Raw genomic sequence first — 5546 nt, forward strand, 5'->3', positions numbered from 1 at the left:
CCAGTTTCGCAGTCAATGACAGTGCACCAAAAATTACAAATTAAAAAATAAAAAAGATTCCGTACAATCAATTAAGGGAGCAAATGTATAGAGAGAAAACGTCAGTAAGCTCCATTAACATTTTAATTACAGCATAGACATTTAAAAAAAATCAGTTTCTTTTTCTGGACTGGATTATGGATTCACTTGAGCACTTGATATCGAAAGCAAGGAGGTGCAAGTCGTATTATTGGTTATGTACACTGAGTTGTATACACGCCTTATAACTCAGTGGTCTTGTAGTTGCGTTGATCCAAAATCACTGCCCACTAAAGGGTTCTGAAATTTCAGAGAGCAAAACTGGCAGAGAGTTTTGAACGACTAGAAACTGACAAGCGACCACCTTCGGGACACCCCCTAGGTAGCTATGCCGCTTTGCGATGGTTGATTAGCTTCTTTATTACAATGTTAGTTTGCCTCTTTGTTGGGTTGTGTCTTAGTGTGGGTTGTTTCTTAGTGTATGTTGTTTCTTTGTTAGGTTGTTTCTTTGTTTGGATGTTTTTATTCTTTGTTTGGATGTTTTTATTCTTTGTTTGGATGTTTTTATGTTTTGTTTGGTAGTTTAAAATCTGTGCTTTTTTGTTTTCGCTGCTGCTTTGTTTCAATGGTTGCTTCTTTGGTTGTTTCTTTTTGTGTGTGGTTGTTGTCGTCAATTGTTTTGTGTTCGTTGTCATAGTGCATATGTGATTTTTCCACAAAGTTTTGTTGATTTTTCTCTCTCATAACTTCGTCATCGGGGTGTCATCACACTGACAAACAGACACGAACAAGAGTACGAACTTTCTTTCAGACAATAAGGCATTTGGAAGGTGATTTTCTTTTTGCTTCTTGTCAGGTGTGTATTACTCGACTCCAGTGTCCCAGATTTTGTTTCTTCAACAGTTAGCCATAAACTTACTTCCCTTGAACATCATCTTTGAACATCATAGCAGAATGAAGTGAAGTGAACAATAGATATTCACCCCGATTTTGTTTTGGTCACCTGTCACCTATTCAGTTTTTCTTCGTCTTCTTCTTTCCCAAGTAACTATCCTGTTTAAACAACAAATTAAAGAACTTAAAAAAAACCACCTAGCTGTCACACATAGTCTAGGCGCAGGGCCGGATCTGGGGGGGGGGGGGGGGTTCCGGAATCCCCCCCCCCCCCCCCCCCCCCCCCCCCCCCGGCCATCCGATGTACCTCTCAGAGAGAAAAAAAATATGTGGACTTTTTAAGCTCTTCCCCCAACTCCCTTAGTTTATTTGGTCTTCTAAAACTATTTCAAATTATGAAAATGTGTAATTTTGATTCCCAGTTGCAAGGAAAGACCAAAAAATGACCTCACAAATGCAAATGTTCTCAGTATCTGGGAGGCTTTGCCCCCCAGACCCCCCAGCGGGGCGTTGCCCCTGCACCCGACCGGGGCCTCCGCGGCCACTGGACCCCTACCTTCAGTTGGAACACAGGGTACATGTTGTTACAAGGAAAACGGTTAGCAGTGTCTCTGAACAAAATAATCGCACGAAACACACTCGTTACATAGAATGAACTAGTACACTTTCTTGTTTTGTTTTAATTTTTGTATTTTCAAATAAAAGTGGAAGTAATGTAAAGGTCAACCAATGTTGTGGCGCACCAGCACATAAAACACATAGATACTCGTGGTCAACCAATGCTGGAATTCTGTTCATTTTGTTTGATTATAGTGACACATGCCCCATCTCCTTAAAACCAGCCAACTCCTATTGTAGAAACACATACGCTTTTGTGGAAGTGTCAACATATAGTTTTTGAAGAATAAAACCGTTGTGAAATCGATTTGGTTACGTAGAGTTTTGCTTTGTTGCTGTTATTTTTTGTCAAACGTACGAATTTAACAGAAACTTATGGCGGTTCTTGATTTTTTTTTCTCCGTGTGTGTGTGTGTGTGTGTGTGTGTGTGTGTGTGTGTGCGTGTGTGTGTGCGTGTGGAGTGTGAGCCGTGATTGCGTGCGTGCTTGGTGCAGAGTGCGAGTGTGTGTGTGTGTGTGAGGTATGTGTCACTCAACACTTATTCCGCTTAACATTTAAGCCAATCACAGTTTTCGAGCGACTTGTCTGTTTGGGGTAGATCAAGGAAACACTGACAAAAATATTGAATAAACACATACATTCTTTTATACATCAACATTCTTGACTGTCACGCGTTTTGTGCTTTCAGGGGTCTTAAACTGAAAGTTAACGGAATAGAACTGACGATACCGTTCTTGCTTGTAATTTTATTTGCGCGCGCGCGCGTGTGTGTGTGTGTGCGTGTGTGTGTGTGTGTGTGTGTGTGTGCGTGTGTGTGTGTGTGTGTGTTCGTGCCGCGTGCGTGCGCGTGCGTGCGTGCTTGCGTGTTTGTTTCAGAGTGCAGTTTCATGCCGAAATACAATCAAATGCAAAATGCGGGTTACATTTACATTCGGACTGTGCAGCAGTCACCGTCTCATCAAAGTAGTGTTTTTACTGGTAGGCAATGATGGTATCAGAGACTAGAGTAGCCTACTCATACCACAGAAAGACAAGTCGTTTTTTTCGGATGTCACATGCCGATGTAATGTGACATACAGGGACGGATTTGATTAGTAAGCCTATCTTCACAAAACAAAACAAAGCAAGTCGCGTCAAGCGATATCAAAACATTTAGTCAGTCTATCGACCTGAAACTAAAAGATCGACACTAAAAACCTAGGTCCACTGATTCATCATGCACTGACACTACTTTGGTTCGGCTAGCCCAAACCCGTACACCGTAACGCCGGGATTGAGCTGGTCTCCGCGAAGCATGCAAACATAGGACCGATTGTCTTTAATTTTGAGCACATTTTGAGAGTAAACATGACCTCCATATTATATTTTGGGATGTAAGAAATGACAAAGAATGCAATGCAAACAATTCTAAATCTGTTATTACAATTTCAGTTTTAATTAGATTTTTGAGATTGATAATGAACAAACTAATTAATCACATTTGAAGCTTCCAAGCTGAAATACAATCCTACAATCCGGACTGAGTCAAAAATTGTATCCCCAATATTCAATTAACTTGATTGAGTAATGAAGTCATCACAGTGCCGCCTGAATATTTTTGTTTGGTGAAAGCCGAAGTATAACGTCTTCACTGATACGTCTTCAGAGATGTCAAAAAGACATTTATCGAAAAAAAAGATTCCTATGGAAGAATTCACATGTAAAGTTTCATGAAGAAATGCACAGTACTTTCCTACCTTCCTACAAACAAACGCGCGCATGCTCACGCACATATATAATTGTGTATATACCATCGCCCTCGTCTCGATTCCTTGTCTACCAGAATACATTTAGTCAAATATTGACTAAAATGTGAAAATAAAGAAAGGGTGACAGAAAGAAAGAAACCAAACCAAACCAAACCAAACAAAACAAAACAAAACACCCAACCAGGAGTCAGAGAATGAGATTTTTTTCCCAAGAGCCGAATGCTAAAAGGACAGCCGGGTCAGAGGAGACTATATGAATGTGCGATAAATAACACCTCGGATAAACTATGATTTACTTGATCTTGGTCAGTGCTTGTCAAATGTATCTAAATATCTCCGACACAAAACACAGCGAACAAACATGTGGACTTCATACTGTTCAACCGCAACCAAGTCTCAACTGGAACACGAAGCTTTGTTCATTTACGTAACTTTAAATACTTGAACCCCCATGAAGGAATGCTGTCACTGATGTTTACCTGCAACTGTGAAATGCACCGCAGAATGCACACACAGTGCACAAAAGGCATTACACTGAGGTACAAAAGGCGAAGACAAAGTAGGAAAAGGATTAAGCTCAGTTCAAAGTCAACCTGCTTCCTGGTTTTAATCCTTCTTTGAAGAGAGAGAGAGAGAGAGAGTGAGAGACACACACACACACACACACACCACACACACACACACACACACACACACACACACACACACACACACACACACACACATACACAGGGTAAAGATATATTAAAGCAAAACATGCTTTTCTACAATATACAACAGGTCGCGTAAGGCGAAAATACAACATTTAGTCAAGTAGCTGTCGAACTCACAGAATGAAACTGAACGCAATGCAACGCAGCAAGACCGTATACTCGTAGCATCGTCAGTCCACCGCTCATGGCAAAGGCAGTGAAATTGACAAGAAGAGCGGGGTATTCGTTGCGCTGAGAAGGATAGCACGCTTTTCTGTACCTCTCTTCGTTTTAACTTTCTGAGCGTGTTTTCAATCCAAACATATCATATCGATATGTTTTTGGAATCAGGAACCGACAAGGAATAAGATGAAAGTGTTTTTAAATTGATTTCGAAAATTTAATTTTGATCATAATTTTTATATTTTTAATTTTCAGAGCTTGTTTTTAATCCAAATATAACATATTTATATGTTTTTGGAATCAGAAAATGATGGAGAATAAGATGAACGTAAATTTGGATCGTTTTATAAAACAAATAATTTTTTTACAATTTTCAGATTTTTAATGACCAAAGTCATTAATTAATTTTTAAGCCACCAAGCTGAAATGCAATACCGAAGTCCGGGCTTCGTCGGAGATTACTTGACCAAAATTTCAACCAATTTGGTTGAACTTGAAATGAGAGCGTGACAGTGCCGCCTCAACTTTCACGAAAAGCCGGATATGACGTCATCAAAGACATTTATCAAAAAAATGAAAAAAAACATCTGAGGATATCATACCCAGGAACTCTCATGTCAAATTTCATAAAGATCGGTCCAGTAGTTTAGTCTGAATCGCTCTACACACACACACACATACACCACGACCCTCGTCTCGATTCCCCCCTCTATGTTAAAACATTTAGTCAAAACTTGACTAAATGTAAAAATGAACATGTTTTTGGAGAGAGAGGGGGGGAGAGAGAGAGAGAGGGTGAGAGCGATAGACGGAGGCTTAGAGAGAGAGAGAGAGAGAGAGTGGGGATTTGGAAAGAGAGAGAGAGAGAGAGAGAGAGAGAGAGAGAGAGAGAGAACACACCCACAAAACACGGAAGCCCAGTCACACACACACACCTTTATGCACACCACTAACCCCGCGCCCAACAGTCCTCCTCTTGTACCCCCCTCCCTGGCCCCTCCTCCCCTAGAAAACAAAAATCGTTGTTTATTCTTTTATAATCCCCCGAAACGACTATTACGGTGTGTGTCGCAGCCTCGAACGAGGACATCTTTCGTGCAGCGATGTAGCAAAAATGGCCGCTGACACAAAGACGCTGAAAGCAGGGGACAGCACGTCCAACGCGCCGGGAGGTTGTGTACAGCACGCGCTCGGCTCCACTCCTCTCTCGTTCCCCAGGTTGAGGCGTTGCCAAACATTGCTGACCACGAGGTCAACTCTTGCGATGGACTTTCGCCGTGAGCTAAGCCGTTTCATGATCTCCGCGGGGCTCCCGGAAAAGGCCGGGACAAAATACGTAAGCGTTTCAACTATGACAAGCGTTGATCAATTGAGTCGAGGACTCGACAAGTC

This window comes from Littorina saxatilis, linkage group LG6 (genome assembly GCF_037325665.1).
Source record: "Littorina saxatilis isolate snail1 linkage group LG6, US_GU_Lsax_2.0, whole genome shotgun sequence".
In the NCBI taxonomy this organism is placed as follows: Eukaryota; Metazoa; Mollusca; class Gastropoda; order Littorinimorpha; family Littorinidae; genus Littorina; species Littorina saxatilis.